The 22781-nt window shown below is 46.1% G+C and overlaps 1 pseudogene; it reads left to right on the top strand.

The window, feature by feature from the left end:
* LOC119397730 (dnaJ homolog subfamily C member 2-like) overlaps nt 1-22781 on the top strand; it is a 78611-nt pseudogene that overhangs the window by 18361 nt on the left and 37469 nt on the right.

Here is a 22781-nt window from a genome sequence, read left to right as displayed (position 1 = left end):
AGACGACGCGTCAGGCATGATGCAAGATAGAACTGCAGCTCCGCTAGTTCTTGCATCGGCCGTCGCGTCCACTTCGGAGAGCAAGCGTCTATGAGGAGCTGCGAAACTGACCTGGTTCTAGAAACGTTGTTGTATCCCACTTGCAGTTGGAAAGCAACTGAAGTCCATCACCGAATTGCTGGCTATCAGCTCGTGCCACGAACATTATCAAATAAAGTATGACATTGCCAGAAATTCGGGTTGCATAAACACAGTACTAGTCGTGTGGTTCATCCAATTATGGTTACAGCAGCGCGAACAAGACATACGAAGAAGGAGACGCAACGGGCGCCGTCTCCTTCTTCCTACGTGTCGTTCGTGCTGCTGTAACCATAATGGAACCCTAACAACTAGCCCATTTGTTGACTTTGCTGCAGTTCATCCAATAACTCGAGTAGCATAGCACACTTGTCACTTGAGCATGTGGCTTTGGGCACCTACAGTTCAGTGTGTTCTGTATTTTTAATATTGAGCATCACTGCTCTTAACTGAAGAGCTGGCAGTAATAAAGGGGCAAGTTGGCTTTCTGTGCGTGTTTCTTTTTGTCACACCATGCATTGACACTGGCCAGCTTCTGTTCTAGCCATAGTAAGCTGCACCCTGACGCAAATGAGGTGTTTGATTAATTACAGTGTGTTTCTTTATTTATTTTGCTGATAAATACGAGTGATTTTGTGCTGTGGATTTGTCACTGACATACCAATCACAACGCTAAGCCTAAAAGACCAAATCCTACAGTAGTGCTAAAAGACCTACAGTAGTGCCTCTCATGTGCATCCAAGTGCTTTACTACTTCTTGCACAAGAATTTTTTTAGACAAAGGACGAGGAAGACACCGACAGGCGCAACCGCGATCTCAATTTCTGCCAAGTATTCCTCTCGGACACGATTACTCGAAAAGGCATCTCTTCTTTACGAGTCTTAGCACTAAAGAACATGTGAATGCTGGCTGCAGAGCAGTCCGAATCACACCACATGTCACGTGACTGCTTTGTCCGCAATCACGTCCCTCGTGCGAATCGGCTTAACCGAGGAGGCGGTCAAAAAAAAAAAAAAACTTGCGAAACGGAAATAGCGAGGCCGTATGTCGGCAAAGGGAAAGACTTGGTGAGGTTGATTTGGCTTTTCATGATAGTGCGATATTGATAAGAAAAGTGAATTAACATAGCGGTGCAGTTTTGTTCAGTATAATCAATTATTGGCTACAACAAGCCAGTGAGACTTAAGGACACGGGTAAATTCCATAGTGTAATCATGCTTACAAACAGTGCTTGCAGGCAGCGATGAAGAATACTCATCTTGGACTCCTTGTACATAAATATCGCGCAGTGATGAATCTTGCAACCTGCTGCTTGGTGTGTGTTTGACAGGCTACCACATGTGGAGTGTGGTGGCATTGCTACATCCAAAATGCAATGTGGAAGTTCTACTTTCGTTAAATGAATTATTGAAATTAGTACTGCAGGAAAACTTCGCTTTTTCCCCGTTTTATGGTTCTTCTCGTAGAACCCTGGAATGCCATACGTGAAACTCGGTTTGAGAATCCCTAGCCTGGCCATTCATCCGTTGCAGAAGGGTTTGCTGTGGGGCCGGTTCATACATGTTATTTCGAAGAAAAGTAGCATGAAGGAAGAGAATTGCGCTACACTTGTGTAGTGTTATTCTCTTCTCTTCTGTTATTTTTTTTTAATGAGTTGTTCAGTGCTGAGTGGAACTTGCCGAACGGTAATCTACAGTTAACCCTGCATGATGTGTTCTATATTCCAGTATTCATTTTAAAGAGACAGGGCATGCAAACACGGACTCAAGAGACAAGTCAAGACACCACAAACTTCTCTCTTGTGTCAGTGTTTGCATGCCCTGTCTCTTTAACATGAATACTTACCAACTAGCTCAGCTCTCTGTTATTTTAAAATACTCCAGCAGTTCATGAAAATGAGTTGCTTACGTGTGCATTAGTAATGTGAGAGAAGGGTTTAACACTAAGCTATCAAAGCTTCATTTTTAAAAATTCTTCAGTGAAATAGAGATTTTATCAAGATGAAGCTTATAAAACACTAAAAGGTACGGTGTATGCTAGCGTACTGTTGAGAAGGGTTATTGAAGATATTTCTGTTATTATTAAGTGGTGGTTAATTTTATCAGAGTGAGAGATCAAAACGCAGGAATATACGTATCTTAATTTATGTGCAAGTCACATGTCGCTTTTGACTCCATGTAAAGATTAGATTCTCTTGCATCTGTTCTAAAATTTTTTTAATAGTTCACATTGTAATGGCAGCTTTCATGTGGGCACTCATTTTTCTGCTTCGTGTTGCAGTCGGGAAGAGCGTCGCTGGATCGAGAAGCAAAATCGGGCAGCGCGGCAGAAGCGCAAGCGGGAGGAGATGCAACGCATCCGCCAGCTTGTCGGTGCGTGACTTTCCGTGCATTTTCATTGCCCATCCTTTTTCTGTGTTTGCGCGCTTGGTACCCAACTACATCAAATTATCTCTTATATTGAGCAATTTCTGAACAGAGTAAAGGTATATAATGAGGATATAAAGCAAGAATTACAGTTGCATACGACAAAAATAGCAGTAACTGCCAGTGCATCAAGCTTCAAGTGGTGTTAAAGTGCCCCAGAAGGTGCCTTTTGCCCAAGACAGTGAGAAAGTTGCCGACACGTCCTTAAGAAAAGTTGTTTAGCCCGAAAGTGCAAGCCCGTCTCCGTGCAACTTGGCATTGTGCATGTGCCGCAGCAAAACGAGTTGCCAGCACTCCCCTACAAAATGGCTGATCCTGGCTGGCCCACAGTGTTGGTAGCTGCAATACTTAGAAAGAGCATTTAGGCAATGCAGCTGCAAATTGCTTCATGAAGTGCTTGCTCATTTGCGTCTCACTTTTTGAGTTGATGCTCGTTGATCTACACTGGCTAATCTGTACCCCTGTGTGAATATTTGAGTGCTTCGAATATTCGAACGAAGATTGCAGTACTTTACAGGGGCGTAGCCAAGGGGGGGGTTGGGGGGGTTCAAACCCCCCCCCGAAATTTTTCAGTTTTGCTTGCGTATATAGGCATGTACACATACAAACGCACGCACGAACACACATAAAGTATGGTTGAACCCCCCCCCCCCCCCCCCGAAAAAAATTTCTGGCTACGCCCCTGGTACTTTATATTTGTTTCAGCACGAATTTAATATTTCCGAGGTTCCGAATCATTTGAAAGGAACTACTACCGTATAAACGCGTGTAAGGGCCGCACCCGTGTAAGGGCCGCACCCACACTTTCCTCAACCAATACGTATTCAAAATGCGCGCGCGTAAGCTTCTAGGTGTAGTCGATAGATGGCGCAAGAAAACGCAACCATGTCAGAGAAGGTCAGAGAGGCGGAGAAGACTTATTGGATGACAGCGATGGAAAAGAAGCCGGCTCTGAGTAACTACCGAAAAGGAAAAAAAACGAAATAAGGAGGGAAAGGTTTTATGATAATTCAAGGGGAAGCGCTTTACTGTTTGAAGCAAGGTCGGGCTGCCTGAGAACGCGCAGTTATAAAGCGAGATTCAGTAACGAAGAAGAACAATGTACATGCTGCGGGGGAACTAAGGAAACGATGGAACATGTACTGATTGAATGTGGCGATATTCACCCAGGTATACGTGTGGGCACGAGTCTACATGAAGCCTTGGGTTTTAGGGACAACAATGGAAAGCTGAACACGTCCGCGATAGAAATAAGTAAGAGACGGTTAGAGTATTGGTGGCAGAAGAGTAGAGATAAAGTACAAAAATAAATAATGGGGGGGGGGGGGGGGGGAATAAGGTCATTCTGCCTTAAGAGGCAGAGAGATGGACCGTGAATTTATATTTTTTGTTATAATAACATAGATTTAATCAATGTAGATAAGGCATTAGGACAACATGAAACAATGAAGGTTTTTTTTTCTTTTTTTTTTCTTTTTTTTTTTTTTTTTTTAATCCTTCGAGCCTGGTGGCAGACATGTCACCGCCCCGTTATAAAGGGGACGCTCATAGCATCCATCCATCCATCCATCATCATCGTCACCAGAGTATATTTATATATTTTTGGATTTTATTCGTGTTAAGATGTTCGTGAAGTGGGCTAAAAATTTTAACTTTTTTATTAGTATTCATAGACCCGCCAACCAAAGGTTAAAGTAGGATTTTATATTTAGCTTCTCACATCTCTATACAAACGCGCTATCCATATCGGCATTAGCATCACCAACTTTGGCATGGCGTTCGCGTTGTTCGGTTTGTGCAGTTCAGCCAGCCACTTGCTGTAGTTTTCTGCACTGTTCGATGACCTTCGTGCTAGCTTGTTTTCTACACGGCGTTCACGTTTTGGCAAGATGGGCAAGTACCTGAATAGCTACACTGCTGGCTATAAGTTGAAGGTGATCGAGTATGCTCTCGAGCATGGGAAACGTGCCGCCGGCAGAAAATTCGACGTTGACGAGAAGTGTGTTCGACGTTGGTGTGCTCAAAAAGGAGCCTTGCGAAACACCAACAGCACTAAGGGCGCTTTCCGAGGAGAGCAGTGCAAGTTTCCCGATTTGGAAGAAGACTTGCTCCGCTATGTGACTGAAGTGCGGAATGATGGTCTTGCGCTCACAACGGACATGCTGCGTGTGAAGGAACTAGCCTTGGCGACTGTACTTGGGTGGATCCTATCTGCGTGGAGCTCGGTGTCGACGGACATTGTGTCCCAAAGTTTTAAAGTCGCCGGGATATCTAACAGCTTGGATGGCACGGAAGATGACTGCTTGTGGGGTGACGGCGCTTCGCAGCACGCCATCTCATCTCGGACTCCAAGTCTGAGGACTCGCCGAGTGACGACGATTGAGCACGTATGTCGCAATAAATGTCGTATACTGCAATAAACGCTCTTCGTTCGCTAACTGGTGCGTTTTTACTTAAAAAAAAAAATGTCGCGTGTATGGGCCGCACCCTGAAAATTGGCCCTCATTTCTTGAAAAAAAAGTGCGGCCCTTACACGCGTTTATACGGTAATAGACATCTTTTACCGCGTCTAATTTACCTGAAAAGATGGTTTCACTGCAGCATGTGACCGATATTCTGTAAAACCACCTAGGGGAACCGCACTGCCACTAAACCACACTTCAAGGTTAAGTGTGCAAATTACTTGCGTCCCAAATAATGTTAAGTTTAAAAGTGTGTTATGCGAGCTAGTATGGGCTAAGTATGACAAATTTTAAAGCGTTATATATTTTACTGCCATAGCTTGTGCCCTATTAGTACTATTAAAATTCTGCCACTATTAGAATTTCCTTCAACTTCGTCTCAAACCAAAAAACTGATACACACATAAACCTAGTTTCAATTCTTAAAAACATTGTTTAAATTAGTTGGGCAATGATAAAAAATGTAATTTTTCTTTATAATATGTGGTATATACTATTTGAACAGTTCACTTGGAACCTCAAGTTCACCATTCGCACACCCCCACTAATCTGACCTGGACACGTTTATACCACCAGTGTCACCAAGAAAACTTTATGTGCGACTTTCTTTTTATTCCTCAAATGTAAGCCTCTGAGATAAAAATTGCAAGATTAGATGCCTAAAAAGCATTTTAGGCATCTAATCTTGCGACGCCGTTAAACAGCTCATGTTGCAAGCATTTTGGTGTTGGTGCCAGCAGCATTACCCATGAGCGTAAAATTGCCATGAATGCAAAGAATAAAAATCAGGGTTTCAAGTCTGACTCGGGCTCAGGCATTCTACATGGCAATTGAGTGTTGTACCACAGAGCCATGCCACTGCTTGAAACTGGTTCAGGAAAAAACCATGACTTGCCTAATCATCCACTCTGGTCATGAAAGAAACCCCTGTACAGGCAAGTGCGAGGAGTTGCATCAAAGCATGTAATGTTGCATGACATAAGTGTATAATTGCATACCAGGCGTCAGACAATGTGAATTGTGCCATGAGAGGGTGGTTTAAAAGCTGTAAACCCATTAAAAATGGCTCAGGTAATTTTCCTCATCATCATCAGTCAAAGCATCAACAAAGTGTGCAGCTGCGTAGGTGTTAGCTTTCAGATGCTTAATGGGTACTTTGCTAATTTGTGAAATGATGAATTATGGCATAATTTGTCCTTCACAACCGGACTAGAAGTGGGCATTCAAAGAGAGTTTGCAAAGGCCGATGTCATGTGCACAGACGTCCTTGCGGCACAATCCACTGAGCAAACGAGAAGGTTAGGCATTCCACTAGTCACTTCTGAGTTACCAGCAAATGAATAGAATTAAGGTCACGAGGGCGTACCCAAAAGTACTGGCACTGCATTGGGCGAAGCTACCGTAGCACACTATTCTTCCACGAAGCTTTTCACTGGGTACAGGAATTTTTTTCATGCAAGCAGTTTCATGTGCTGTGAGTTTTCTGTGATGGCCACTGTGTGCGGATATGAAATTTTGTTTCAGGGTAGTAAGAATAGCACTCTGACTGGTCGCGAAAAACAACCATGGAGCGAAAGTCTGGGTCGCATTGGAGCTGCTCTTTCAAAGCACGGCCTGTTTTCGCTCAACCATCTCTTCGCTCATGTGTCGAAATTCGAGACAGAAGTTTCTCATCCCCAAATCCTCTGCTAAAGCTCTCTGAACCGAGCTACAAGCTTTACCAGATAACTTCTCCAACTCTTTAGTGGTCCGTTGTCAGTCTTCGAGCACAAGTGCACAAAATGTATTTATATTTTTCGTCCGCTCGTGAAGTTGACAGACGTCCGGAACAAGGTTTCTCAGGAAGTGACATTTCCTCCTTTTTCAAAAAGAGAAAAGCACTCATACCCTTATGTTTTTCCCATCACAGCGTCCTTGTAAACAGGGTCTGATATCACAATAGTTGCCTAGCCATTTTGACAGGGCACAAAACAAAATTTCACAGCCGCCCGCTGTTCACTTCAATCAGCCATCACGAAAAAAACACCAAGTGCACAAAACTGCTTGCAAGAAAAAAAGAAGAATCGCTAACCAGAGAAAAGCTTCCTGCAAGAATCCACAGGATGCAATTAAGGGGGGACCCTGCTTCGGAGACATATTTCTTTGTTTTTGAGTACATTTTTATGAAACTTTCGCAGCTTATGTATTTTTATGTCCTGATTTCAAATATGCAGTTATTTTTCTAGTGCACTATGCTGTTATTTTTCTAGTACAATATGCTGTTTTCAAAATATCAAATATTTCATGTATAGTGTTGGGAGCAAGATTAATTTATAAATTGTAAGAGTTATGAAGCAAATCAGCATATCAAAATATGCTGGAATGAATACTGTATGCAATAAAACAAGAATGGATGTTCTAGGCCCATTTGAACAAAAGTTATGGTATGTTGAACATTCCCAGCTTGATCCCAGTTTGACCGAGCTCGACATCGCTCACTTGCCAAGTGTTCAACGTACCATAACTTTTGTTCAAATGGGCCTAGAACATCCATTCTTGTTTTATTGCATACAGTATTCATTCCAGCTTATTGTGGTATGCTGATTTGCTTGATAACTCTCACAGTTTAGAAATGAAGCCTGCTCCTAACAATACAAAAACTATTTAATAGTTTCAAAACTACATATTGTATTAGAACAATAATTGCATGTTTGAAATCAGCACATAAAAATACATAAGCTGTGAAAGTTTCATAATGATATGCTCAAAAACAAGAAACGTGTTTCAGAAGCAGGGTCTCCCCTTAACTGGAAAGGTGTGGCACGACGCTTGCCTAGTGGGAGAATTGCATACCCCAGTGCAGCACCCCTCGTACTTTTGTAGCCCTGCACATTTGCCATTGTGATCGCAAGTGGTGCTGGCTAACACACCCAGCGTTGCGCATACATAAATACCCAAGAAAGTGGATGGGAGAATGGCCGCCACCGCAGCAGAGGTGCTAGTGCATCACACACAATGTAGAGGTTGTGAGTTCGGTACCCACCAACAGCAACTTGTAATTTTGTCCTCTTTCATTTCCCCTTATCTCATATTTACTCCATGCATAGAGTTTCTAACAATGGTACCTAGGGGTAAATGCGGCGCCACTGTCTATGGGAATGAGAGTGTATGTGTGACTTGTATGGCTGATGTTGAGTGACGCTTGTCCTGAAACATGGATGTAGTTACACAAACAGTGACGGAAGTGCTGCTCCAATCGCTCCAAACTGCTCCAAAAGAGAAACGCTGCTCCAAAGTAATATTTGTTAGTAACTGCTCCGAAATGGCATTGGCAAATGGAAAACAAGAACTGTGTGATCATCCAGCGAGCCTAAACGAAGCCAAAAACAAGCTGTATACTAGTGCACTAGTATGCAGCTGGTACACTAGCTGCATACTAGCATTGTCAATATATATCTCATTTAGCAATATCTTTGTACCTGACAAGCTGACTATTTTGGTGAAATGTATGTGCGAGATTAGTTCAGTATCATGCTGAATACAAACTTCTGCTTTGACAGCTTTGGTGTGTGACCAATTGCATTTACTTGTTTATCAGCTTTGACCTCATTTGTGTCGGTGTCTTATGCTTAACAGCTGGTCACTACTTTTTACGTGCTGTGAAATGTTACATCATAGCAGAAACTTTAAGTAAAAGTTGTTTCTGTGTAATGCTAAGGTTGGTCATTAAGTGCTGCTTCAGTACACGATTAGCCATTGTGATGCAAAGAACATTTCCAGCCAGGCTCAACTGCGAGGTTTCTGGTCTCTTCGTGAACAATGCCAGTCTTAATCCAATGCATCTCAGCATTCCCATGCACACAACAGAGTCGCAGCCCTCTAGGTATTTGTGAGAAATTCTGTGACTGCACATCAATCAAAAACAACAAAATATTAGGGGTGTGCGAATATTTGAAATTTCGAATATTTTTAGAATAGCGTTTGCTATTTGATTCGATTCACACTAGAATTTTACTATTTGAATTATTTGAACCTCTTAAAACAAATACATTCAATGTCCGATTAAAAGTTACCCCTTCAGACTTTAAATATGCTTCACCTCATTACACTCCCGTATTGCGGCAAAGCTGCCTTTCAAGCTCTGTTACGGTCGAACTTAGCCAAGACAGTCAACGTCCGATTGAAAGTTGTCCCTAGATTTTCGATATGCTTCACCTCATCACACCCCGGTATTGAGGCAAAGCTGCCTTTCATGCTCTGCTACGGTTGCAAATGTACTAACTCAAGAAACGCTGGTTCCAACAGTGGAAATGAAAGATGTGGCAGAGTTGGGGGCTCGATTAATGCTGTTTCGGACCTGAAATTTGGGCAGGAAGTCCGAAAAATCGGACGCCGAAGCTTTTTAGCATCCAAAATTTCAGATGTTTCTATATATCGACGTCTACGAGGCAGATTTGGAACTCCGGACTCGAAGGGAGCACACCCTTGTCCGCCACATCAATTGGGCTTCCACAGAAGTTGAAAGAGGAGGAGAGGTTGAGGAAATGACATCTTTGCCTGTCACGTCTAAAGTGTTGTCGGCAACACTTTGGTTGCACCAAATCATGTACATAAATACAATTCGGCCTCTACATTGCCTCATTCTTGATAAGACAACTATGAAACACCACCCACCAGCACTTCATCAACCTAGCGAAAAGAAGTGCTTTCATGTTGCTATCTCATAAGAATATGCTTAGGAATCCTCTCCAACTTTTTTTTCTGCAATTTCGCTTCGAAGTATTCGAGGAATATTCTAGAAATATTCTAGAAATATTCGAAAAATATTTGATTCGATTCGCACTCACACTTCACTATTTGAATTCACTTCGCACCCAAAATTTGCTATTCGCACAGCTCTACAAAATATGTCTCTCCACGTTTTCCCTGCTTCCCTATATGCTGACTTAATTCGGCCAAGGCCCCTTGATTAATTCCTCTCCTTCTCATTTGCACAATTTACAGTTACAAGGCCCATTATTATGGTTTCTCCTGGGCATCTCTAAATGAAGCCTCAATGTACGATACAAGTACCACTCCGTACTGCTATAACTGGCAATTAAGTGGTACTGAAGAACTTTGTGTACTACTTGTGCCATGCCAGAACAGTGTAAAATAGAGACAGTGAAACACACAGGGCACAATGTGTTCCATATTCAGTAGTCATGAGAATGAGTTGCGTACGTATGCATTAGTAATGTGAGAAAAGCGTGTAACACTAATAAACATTCTTAAGTGAAATATGAGAGCCTCCTAATGAGAGGAAATCTCTGAAACCCACTCTAATGAGAGCAAATCTGGGCCAGCTTGTTAGTTAAGTGGCATACTGTCTACACCCTGTTTTTTTTGTTTTAGGAGTGTAAGAGGACAGTGAAACACACAGGACACAGTGTTACCTTATGGGTGTGTTTCACTGTCCCATATTTTGCAGTGTTCTGTCATAATGTTGGTGAACCGACTAGCCCACGTAATAACCCCTTGCGCCACTTAATAATACTTTTCACAATATTTACCTGTAACAAGCGGCCTAATACATTCAACATCAGTGCAGGAAAAAGTATAGTGCATGCATGTTTATGAATCTGCCGTTTTAGAGTACCCATTGTGCATGAAATTAGTAAATTGCATACTGTGTTAGCTCTTTGAGGGTTCCTTTGAGGGCGCATTCGAGTTTGCCCAATTTGCGATCTCGTTTCCACTGTACTCCGCACGATACTGATAACAGGTCTCGAAAGATGTTTGGGGGGGCATTTGCAAGTTCAAAAGAATGTCCCTTTCAAGGGGGAGCTTTGCTTGGGAAGCCCCCCGGACTTGCCGACGTGCTGCTGTCGTCATTATGGTCGTCTTCTCGAGTAATTCACCTACACATAGCATTCCACATCGAGGATTGGTTTTTACTTGGCCGCGTCGGAACTACCCTTGCAGATGTGCGGCTGGCCTAGTTTTTTTTCTGTAATATCGGTCCACGGCAGAGCCGTGCTTCAAACCTTCGTTCTTTTATGGGCCTGCTTTTTTTTAAATAGAGAAACTTATTCTTTGCAGACACGGCATACGCTTGTTGACCCGCGAGTGCAACGCTTCAAGGAGGAAGAGCGTGGAGCGCAAGCTGGCACAGAAGCGAGCCCGACAGGAAGCTGCCAGGGCACGACAGGAAATGGAAGAGAAGGTGAGCAGTTCGCATTCTCTCGGGATCACATGTAGATTCCAACAAATGAGTGGTCTGAAGGAGATAGACGCTGCTTGGTGGGTGAACAACTGAAGACGAGACACGGACGTCGGCCGATTCCCTGCAGCCAGCGTGTAAACTCCCTCGTAGAGAGCACTCATTCTTTGTATGCACACTACGTCTCACTAGTGTGAGGACATCGTATGAAAGGGTGTGAGTGTTGTGCTTTTGCTTTACAGCAGGTGATGAGGCCCCACAAAGGACCTATGGTTACACCAGCAGCGCAGCACACTTGTGGCACATAGTGATGTAACCGATCCCTTATACAGCTGTATTTTAAAAAACTTGTAACTTGTAACTGGAATGGAGTTTGGCAGTGGAGATGATAGACGTTTTTCACTTTTCGAGTCGAGCCAAGAGATTACTCGTACTTAATATGCCCTTAGACTGTGAGGACACTGCAATCTCAGATAGATGCATACAGTAAAGACTCGTTCAGTTAGACCCTCACTTATATGGAAAGTCAGATTATTCAGACTTCTCGGGTCCCAGCAAGCATACACATTATTTTAAAGGGCTCCTAAACCACCTTCATTTTTTAACATTTCAAGTAAACATTTGCACCAAGTACGGAATGCCGTTGCGATCGGCAATGCGAAACGCCGCAGCGCTGTGGGCACGCCACAAAATGGGAAAGCTATCCCATCTTCCTCTCGAACATTTCGGTATCCCCGGCGCTGGTCGAGACGATGCTGTTGAGGGGTTGTACAAGAAGCTGCTTGTCTGCAAGCGTGTGGTGAGGATGAGAGACAAATGGAGCATAGTGAAGGAAAGAGCGAAACGAGCTATGGCCACGTTTTGATCACCTAACACTACAGTAACCTCGTTACAACGGATCTGTTTATAACAGACATTCGGATATTACATACCAATTTGCGGCGTTACGCCGACCTCCGTATTTGTTCCATTGATTGAGCTTCGTTTACAACGGATTCTGGTACAACGGACATTCGGATATAATTGACTAAAATGTCAGGCCAGCAAGGTGGTCAGCACTCCTTTACAGCGGACTTTTCTACCACGCACACCAAATTCAATAACTTCAGACTTCAAACATCGCTTAGCATACTTTCGGGACGGGAACAGCGCGCCGCGGATATCGACGTACCGATTTAAGAACGAAGGCTGCCGACCTCCGGTCTGTCAATGATCAGCTATGCCTAGCTGTAGCGACAAAAAATTGGCGCGCAGCGTGCTTGGTGAGCGTTTTGGGACGCTGACGCGCGAAATTGCTAGCCGCTGCCACCGCTTCTCCGAGCGATCGCTGCGGGCGAGCTTGGCCGGGGGTCCACTGTCGATGCGCAAAATGCCCATCCGCGGTTCTGAGGAGCCAGCGGGCGATGCGATTCGTTGCTTGCGACAAAGGACATTGCAGCTTCTTCGCTTTCGCATGTCCGCTAGCGCGATGTTCTTGCCCGCAAAGTTCGGATTGTTCTTGTACATCGGCACCGTCAGCAGAGTTAGGCCTAGCCACGACCATAGGCGTGCGCACGGGAGGGCAGGGGGGGGCGGCCGCCCCTTCTAATCACCTAAGAGGGGGGGGGGGGCGCAAAATCTGCCCTGTACATTGACCCTTCTAGTCACCTAAGAGGGGGGGGGGGGCAAAATCTGCCCCATGCATTGACTTAGAATGGTGGGGAGGCACTGCGACGACCCTTTGCCCCCCCCCCCCTAATGGGGAACCCTGCGCACGCCTATGGCCACGACATCGAGTAGAAAGCTCGGTTGCAATGGCGCGGCCGCAGTGCCCGATGTTTCAGAGTACGCCATACTCGATTGCGAGTACAAAGAGTTGTCCTGCGGTGGTCTTCGTCATAAGCTCCGAAGTGCTGATAAGAAGAACCTAGCTCTGGAGGGGCGTAGCCAGGGGGGGGGGTGACCCCCCCCCCCCCGAAATTTTTCAATTTCGCTTGCGTATATGTAGACGCACACATACAAAGGCACGCACGAACAACCTAAAGTATGGATGAACCCCCCCCTGAAAAAATTTCTGGCTACGCCCCTGCTAGCTCTAACAGCGGGTCCAACGAGTACGTCTGCGATGTTCGCGACGAGTGCGGCGCGCTATCGTTATCTGATGATTGAGCTTCCGCTTGCAGCTGCCAAACTAAGTGTTCTAATTATCATCGACCCGTGAACACAGAACAGTGCGAACGCGTCACTAAGTTGCGCAATTTCGACAGTCGCGACCTCGCGACGCACAAGCAGCAGACGACGATCCCGAAGCGAGCATCACGGCAGAAACAGCCAATCGGAGGCCTTGAATTGAACTTCAAACATGTGCTTTTTGTACGCTTGTTACGGAATGGAGGAGCTAGCTGAAACGGAGAACTTGAACACGGAGAAATGCTCTTCACGATGAGCCCAAAATGGCGGCGACCGGTTGCGCCGTTGCCGAGCTATAATTTTGAAAAACGCTGTTTTTTTTTTTTTGCTATTTCCGCAATTTTATCCAAGTTGGCAGATGCAAAAAAAAATTTTATAGCACTTCTACGTAGTTTTCAGTGAAGATATTTTGGAATCAGATAGAAAATGGGCTACAAAAACTGAAAATGCGATTTCCCAAAAATCGCTTTTTTTTTTTGTCCCCCGGTTAAAATAAGACGAATTTGTGACTCGTAATTCTCTGGTATAACAGACCCATTCAGCGTTACATAAAAGTTTGTTGTAACAGTACTTAGATTTTCATACTCCCTTTACAACAGACCAAAATTCTCTTCACTATGAAGGTCTGTTGTAATGAGGTTATACTGTACTAACTTCACCATTATGGCACTGTTTCTAAATTTCTTGCTTGTACTATACTCGTGTGCAACTGCAACACCACAACAAAGTTTCAACCTCAGGGAGGTTTAGGGGACTCTTCTCATTAGTACAAGTGTATCTGGCCACACTCCACTTAATTTGAACAATCTCCCAAGCATGCCATGTGCTAAGCTCTGCAAATGTCACGCAAAAGATTGAAAATGGCACCAGCAAAGACAGAATAGATGCAGTCCAAATCGCCATAGTCATTAGCACAAACAACATTAATGCCTAGCAACCTTGGTGATGAACCTCTGAATGCATGGTGGGTTTGACTGCACGTGACACTGCATTGGTTATGTGCCTTCAAATTTGCATGATCTCCATTCATAATCACTTGTAGCACCCCAGGGGTGCATATGCAGTGGATTTGGCAAACGTAGTTGCATTCTTTGTATCGCATCGATGGTGAATGCGGTTTTGTCTGGGTGGTTGCAACAAATGGTCATTTCATTTCTGCTCATAGCGCTGTGGTTACTCGCCTTTGTAACTGCATGGCTTCTCCAGTCATCTCATTAGCAAGCTAGGTTTCACCCACAGTGGTTGTGTCAAAGAATGGTTCACTTTGACTCACCGTGGATGTATGCCACGAACTTATTTTCTTGGCAGTTCGTTTTCTTTCGTGATACTGTTTTTCTAGATTCAAGATCGCTTCTGGATATTCCTCAATCGCATGCAGATTCGAGAGCTGCTACCTTGACAAGCTTAATCTACAGGGAGTTGCTAAGCAAGTGTGCAAGTTTGTCGTCTAGCTCCGTCCAGTATTTCACTCTCTCTCTCCGTAGAAGCTTTCATGGTTCACAGGCAGCTGAAGGTCTCCCTTTGTTTGTAGGAAGGAAGTGTTAATTTTAAGTGCTCGTTTTTTCTTTTTATACACAATATTAATGAGCATTAGAGACAATAATGCCGAGGACGTATAGGAGATGTTATTAGTAGTAAATGTAAGGTAAATGTTGAAGAAAGAAAAGTGGACGAAAAGATAACTTGCCGCGGGCAGGGACGCAACCCTGCGACCTTCAAATCACGCGGCCGATGCTCTACCACTGGGCTACCGCGGCGGCCATCCCCCATCCACTTTATAGGGTATTATGTACATTTAAACGTGGGAGCGTCAGTCAGCGCCCACCAGTAGGCATGACGGCGATGTGGAAACCAGTGCCACTCACGCACACTGGTGTCAGGCATGCAAAAATGACATGACACAGCTATCTTCGCATGCGGAATACTTTCCCTTCGGCATGAGCTTTCAGAATGAAAGAGGCACATCACTGTTAGTGCTCATTGGGACAGACACGAGGCACACTGGTCGCAGTCGAGTATCAAGAGAACTGCGCAGACCCAACAAAATATATGCTCCGTTGCCATTGGGATAGCGTTGACACTGCATCTCTTGGTAGGCTGTTGCAAATGCCGCAAACGTGATTTCAGTTTGTACTCAATTTTAATGCACAGGAAGCTTTTTGGATGGTTCGTTTGTAGGAAGGTGCACGTTTGCGTCTTACGTTTGAGTACATACAGCAGGCCCAGCAAGCTAGTGGGGAATTCAAAAGAATTTGCGAAACAAGTTTTTTAACTCGGAAGTGTTTTATGCCGGGGTCCACCGAGACTTCGCTGCCATCATTCCATCATGGATGTGACGTCGGTAAAATGAACACAAACAGATGACAAAGAAAAACCAGAAGAAAAAGATTTGTTATTTGAACAACCTGGGAGTCGAACCCACAACCTCTGGGTCCACTACGACAGGAGCCGGGTGCTTTCCCGAGTGCGCCATCAACGCTCGTGCATGAGCCTTTACAAACACACCTGATATCTTTCGCACCTTCTCTCTTGGACAGTGAACTTGGTTTGCGTGGGGCGGCGTGCCGTCTTGGAGGGATGAAGTGAAGTACTGCATCGTGACACTAACAAGTGCCGACAGGACGCTCTTTGGCAGTCTCAGTCCCGATTTCCACTCCATTTCCTTTCAATACAGTTTCAGCAACACCTGGTTTGAGTGGGTGCTTTGTTGCAGTTAGAGGCGCCAGCGGAACGCCTTTGCACATTCACGGCTCAGCTACAAGCTCTGCCTCTCGCGTTCCCAAAGCGATGTGTGATAGTGTATGCATGAGCACAAGTGTAGGTCAGCCAATTGCTGGAGAGCGCATATCTTGCCGTTTCTCCTCAAATGACAGCGCTTTCCATGAGCGCATATTGATACTCATTATGTGCTGGTGATGGCATCTTTGTGCGGGATTCACCGCATTCTGTGTCCGGGTATATGGTAACAACTTCAGCTACCCCTAAGGTTAAATCATGATCACTGACATTAGTCGTCGGCATGGAGATGTGCCACTAGAATCAACGTAGGTGCATCCACATCGAACTGTGCAATAGCTGGCAAGCATCAATCCATTGTACAAGTTCTCATCTATCATGCACAATAAACAATCAACTACTCCTGTAAAGACACATTTCACTTTCGTGTTTACTGATTCCTGTGACGGAGGGATCAACCATGCTTTTTTGGAGAAGCACACCGTTCACCAGGCATATGCCTGCAAGCCTCTTTTGTTCCTCTTTACCACTGGGAATGTCAAGTCTTGTTCAGGCTTCCTTGCTCACCAGCCTCCCCACGAGCCTGGGCCACTAATGCGTCCCTTCCTGTGCACAGCCTCCCAATGGTTGTTGACGAGATATAGTCAAATGGCTGCACAGGCCACTATAATCTGTGCAGATAAGACTAAAAACTGCACACCTTAGTGTCTCACGAAAGAAGGTGTCAACTTATCATTTTGTAATGAGTTCAGTTTACCACCACATCTTCAGGTACTGCGTACGAGTTTCATCCGCAATAAGTATCAAGTAGGTGTCATCCTCAGCAGCATCACTGAACATATCTTTATATTCGGAGGTAATGTAATGGTGATGCCACATGTCATTGGTATTGTGAAACTTTATATGACAGATAGTTTATGTTGCATCATAGCCAAATCGACATTTTTTGAGTGGCACTCATCGTACTGGAAACTTGAAAGCAATGCCGAAAAATGGGTTGAATTTAACTTTCTGCGCAATGCAACCTTTTCCAAAATTTTATCGTGGATCAGCACTTTTTCAGCTGCTATACCATTGTCGCCTTGGTTCAAGCTGCAACTGCACTTTGTCCCGTTAACACGTGTCCCGTGTACTTTGTAGCATCTCCCTACCACAAGCGCATCACCAAGCCAACACGAACCAAAACTAGCCCCTTCCGCCGCATTACTTTGTGAACAGTCGATGTTCTTATGTAGAAAGACGTAGCAATATCCTGGTGGATATCAGTTGTGGTTCACATTGCATGTTTGACACATGTGGTGTCAGGTGTGACATAGCTGCAGTGATTTCAGGAACGGCAGGAGCGTGAGGAAGCGGAACGCCTGGAACGGGAACGGCAGGAGGAAGATGCCAGACAGCAGGTAAGCTTCGGCTGGCAGCCATCTTGGCTGGTTTTTGGCACTTCATCTCTGCACATTAACCGCATCATCCAGGGCGCTCTTTAAAACGCTTTCATGTGTTTGAAGCTCCTTTTGCTAGTACTGCTCCTAACAAACTTCAAATTTATGAGAATCGGCCCAAAAAAATTTTGAACTTCCTAAGATATTGTGTTTGAAAAATGTTTATGAAAGAGAAGATTGTGTAAAATAAATGGGTATATTCAAAATGAGCATTTAGCAGAAGCCCGTTCGATGAGAAAGAAATATTCTTGGTGTGAAACATTTAGGCCAGACAGCTACATTGAGCATCCATTAAAGGGCCCCTCACCAGGTCTGGCCAATTTTAAGATGACAAGCGCAATGCTTAGATTGCGCGCTCACGATCGTGTCTGCCAAGAGTTACGTCACTGTGTGCCGCGGAAGAAGCTCAAATTTCAAACGGAACAATGTCTGCTCTTTTCCTCGTGGGCACCACACTCCAAGATGGGGCATTGACGTACGACACTCGGTGCTTTACGTAGTTAAAGGTGCTGTGCCGCGCACCAGAGAGAGCTTCCGTGTCCTCCTCGCCTGCCACTCCTTGCGGGGGTCGAGGGGGAATGATCAAGAATGCGTCTTGTGACGTGTGCATCACTTGATGTGTGAATCATGTGATCCTCTGGCTCTGGAACGGGAGAACACCGGGAAGGAGTTTGGCATGTGAAGGCTAGGCAGGGCAAGTGGCAAGGGGGTCCTCGCATCGTGGTTGCTTGCCACTTCAAAATTTTTTACCTCTGCTTGGAGGGAAGCAATTTGAAAAATTATTGTGGTAGAATGGTCTCTATTGGGCACTTCCGGTGCGTACCGTAAAATGCCGAGAAAGCCCCCCCCCCCCCTACGGTGAAGGATAATCCGACCAGATTTGGAGGGGGGCGCTTGCTCGGTCCCGAACCGAAATTCATATCACGGCGGGAGAACAGCTAAAAATTAAAAAATGCACGTCCACGTTTCCAATGAAATGCTTTATTTATTTACTGTTTTTATTGCCCTTCGTCACTGTCAAACCACTGAAGCAGCGACCGGTTTGACCAATATACGACCAGCTGACAACGGAGTTTCATAAACAACATTAGCTACGCATTCAGGGTACTCATTCTTGTGGTTCTGTTTACAAAAGCGATGCTCGTCTTGAAAAATAAGTGGCCTCAGTGGAGGAGGGGGGGGGGGGCCTTGCTCGGTCACTGACGTTTATTTCAGATCTCCTGAAAAGAGAGGGGGCGCTTGCTCGAGTGGGCGCGCTTGCTCGGCATTTTACGGTAGTCAAAATTTACTGTGTGTCCTGGTGAGGGGCCCTTTAGGTTGACTTTGGCTACCTTTATATTTGGCTTGATTCAATCCACAATGAAGATCTGTACAGGTGGAAAATGTGTTTTCCTGGCTTAAGCCCGCCTGCCTGCCATTTATCATATGGACTGCATCAGGTTGAACATGACTACGCACAACCTTTGGTAACTGAACATTTGCATAGGAATGACTACTGAAACAGCAGTGTTTCTGTTGTGGATTGAGGAACAGCTGATGAATTTGCCAAGGGAGACAGACTGAGCTCAAGTAATGAGCTCGCGAGGAACACTGAAGGAGCCATGTACTACCCTTTGTAACTGCTGACATTGTGGTGCCAGCTGACAAGATGTAGTGCCTGCGGCAGGCATGCTGTGTTCTGTGTCGTACTGCAATGAGAGTCTTGCTAAATCCCAGAAATAGATATATTCATTGATGCTGCTATAGTGCAAACTTCAGAGACGAGGGACGAAAGAACACCACACACACTGTCCCTCGTCTCTGAAGTTTGCGCTATAGCAGCATCAATGGATTACCAACTAGCCCAAACAGGCACATTGCTAAGATATATCCAGCAAAGGTTTTATGGCACAAGCACAAAGCTCCCTTGAAAAATCTGTTCTTCCTTCTGGAAGCTAACCAATGCCGTCCAAATGGTTCAGCTTGTGGGAGAAGTCATTTAACCAAGTCATAATGAGGAGTTTGCTGTGTAAGACATTACACATGCACATGCTCCATTACACATGCAGTATCATTTTTTCAGGGTAGACGTGTGTGAATATTCGAGTGCTTCGAATATTTGAATCAATATTACTGTATTGGAGTTCACTTTGACAGGAATTTAAAATGTAAAAAATTTGAATTATTTGAAAGAAATGAATAGACATAGTACTTTACCACATGTAACCCTGAAAAGGTATGTCCAGTGCAGCATGGGGCTGCTATGCTGTGAAACACTCTAATGAGAGCAAATCTGCCAGACTCCTTAGTTAAGTGTGCATACTGTCTACACCCTGTCTTTTATTTTTAAGAGTGCAAGAGTGTGTTAACATGTGGCAAATTTTAAAACATAACATATTTTACCACTTATAACTTGCACCCAGTTGCTATTCAGATTTGCTTCATAGTTATTCTATACTAATTGCCATTTCCTTTGACTTCACTTAGAACCAAAAACGTTATTCGCTCAAGCCTAGCTCATAGGCATACCATATTTACTCGAATCTAGGCCAATAGTTTTCAAATACCCATGTACCAAACTCTACGGTTGGCTTGTATTTAAGGTATAAAGAAAAAAAAAAGGTGCGTGAGGAAACTCTCAGGGAGGCAGTTTCGCTGCAGGGTTACAGGTCTCACTCGGTCTTTGGCGAGGGCAAGAGGGGCATTTGCTTCCTCGTGTCCAAGCGATGTTCTTTTATCGTACACTCCATGCGCATGGACCACAGCAAGGTCGAGCATTCGCTAATTGAGATCATTCCCAACGCCTGGCTCAAGTCCAGTATCTTTATTCTCAACATATACAGTTTCCCCAGGGACCACAGACACCGCTTTGCGTCCCTCGTGGCGAAGGCCGCGGGGCTGGCGGCGGGCACACCGCTGGTGGTCACGGGCGACTTCAACGCTCCACACCGCAAGTGGGGCTACCGTCCTCGACAGTGAAGGGGAATGACCTCTGGCAACGGCCGCCGATCACGTGCTCGTACTCTTGACGGATCCGTCCTTCCCCACCAGAACGGGCACTTCTATCACTAGGGACTCCACGCCGGACCTTACTTTCGTCAAGGGGGTGGGCCAACCTCGTGGCATAACCTGCACGAGAACTTGGGTAATGGCCACTTCGTCTTGGCCGCCTCCTTCGAGGTGTCGAGCAGGCCCCCGCGCGAATTTAGGGTCACCGATTGGGACCTCTTTCGCAAAATCAGGGAAGAAAAGACAGAGGAACATGCAGACTTTAAAGACTGGTTGTCGCAATTGAAAATGGACGTTGAGTCCGCCACCAAGACAGTCCGCATGGACCTCAAGGTGGACAGGATGGACAGTCGTCTCGCTCACCTCCTCAAGGCAAAGGCCGCTCTCCTAGCCAGGTGGAAAGGGCAGCGGCTCAACCGTAGACTCCGTAAGAGGATAGCCGAACTCAATCGCACCATTGAGGAACACTGTCGCGCGCTTGCTAAGTAGCAGTGGGACAAGCTTTGCAACTCGGTCGACGGGCAAATGCGCACGGGAGGCAAGTGGAAGCTCTTGAAGCAGCTCCTTGAGGAGTCGGCCTCAAAGTCAAATCAGACTAGCCATGGATAGGGTTTTACACGAAGCCAAACAGGAGGGCTCCACGGCGGATGACATTCTCCAGTCATTGGCCGACATATACCTACCGATGGGTCCCTCGGGCGACGCGGACTACCCCCACTACCGGGGCCTCCAGAGAGAGGACCTCGACGCTCCCTTCTCTAAAAACGAGGTCGGCGAAGCGCTTTTCAACCTTAATGGCCGATCGGCCCCGGGGCCGGACGGCATTTCGAACAGGCTACTTCGCAATCTGGACGAAAAGGCCATCGTCACCTTAACAGAAGAGATCAATCGCGTGTGGGATACGGGTGACGTCCCGGACGATTGGAAGCTAGCGTCGTTATTATTTCAAAGCCAGGTCGAACCCCCAGCCCAAACAACCTGCGACCAATCTCGCTCACTTCGTGCGTGGGAAAGTCGCAGAACATGTCATTCACAACCGGATATCTAGGTATATCGAGGAACACAAACTCTTCCCCTACAACATGATGGATTTCGCCCGTCCCTGTCCACACAGGATGTCATGAAGCTCATTAAGCACCCGATCATTGATAGGGTGACTAGAGACGTCAGGGGTATCCTGGCGCTGGATCTCGAAAAGGCCTTCGATAACGTTTTGCATAAGCACGTCCTGGATTCCATTTCGGACATGGGACTTGGGTGCAAGTTTCAAGGTTCGTCACTTCGTTCTTTCGGGGCAGGCGCGCCACCCTCAAGGTGGGCAAGGTAACGTCTGATCCCTTCGAGCTGGGGTCGAGGGGAACTCCTCAGGGGTCGGTAATCTTGCCTTTTCTCTTCAACGTCGCCGTGCGCGGCCTCTCCGCCCGCCTCTCTAAAGTGGACGGAGTTAATCACGCTCTTTACGCCGATGACATCACGGTGTGGTGCGACAGCGGCAGCGAAGGTAGAGTCGAGGAATCCCTACAGGCGACTCTGAGCTGCACGGAGGAATGCTTGAAGGGCACGGGGCTCCGGCTCTCCCCGTCCAAGTCCAAACTTCTTTTGTATCACCCGACGAGGAGAGGGCGCATCCCCAGGGGGCAGGTCCCTCTGGGGAAGGTCGACATCTCCATTCACACAGCCATCGGACAGGTGATTCCAAGAGTTGAGGTCATCCGCGTACTCGGTATGCTGATCGAGGCAAACGGTTGTAACGGACAAACGATCGCTCGCATCGCCACCAAAACGGACAACATGGTCAGGCTCATCACCAGGGTCTCCAACAGCCGCGGAGGGCTGGGGAAGAAAACCTCCTCAGGTTGTACCACGCCTTCCTAATGAGTCATATCACCTACGTGGCCGCCGCGCATCGCTGGCACGGATACGAAAGGTCAAAGCTCGAGGCGCTGATGCGTAAAAGCATCAAGAAGGTGCTCGGCATCCCCATGGGAGCCAGCACGGAGAAGCTTATGCAGCTGGGAGTCCACAACACCCTCGACGAGGTTGTTGAGGCACAGCAGACGGCCCAGGTTGCGAGGCTCTCTTCCTCGCCTGCGGGGAGGCGGGTCCTGGAGGCGCTCGGCTGCAATCCCACTGCCATCAGGGAGAGGCGGTGCACGCTCGACGCGCAAACGCGGGAGGCCATCACGGTCTCGCCGATCCCGCGCAACGTGCACCCACAACACAATGCAGGCAGGCGAAGGGCCAGGGCGGCCGTGCTTCTCAAATCCGTCGCCGGCGATCCGCGATCGGTCGCGTTCGTTG

Source organism: Rhipicephalus sanguineus, chromosome 6 (genome assembly GCF_013339695.2).
Source record: "Rhipicephalus sanguineus isolate Rsan-2018 chromosome 6, BIME_Rsan_1.4, whole genome shotgun sequence".
Classification (NCBI taxonomy): Eukaryota; Metazoa; Arthropoda; class Arachnida; order Ixodida; family Ixodidae; genus Rhipicephalus; species Rhipicephalus sanguineus.
Note: the sequence above shows the minus strand (reverse complement) of the source record. Positions and strands in the feature narration are given on the sequence as shown.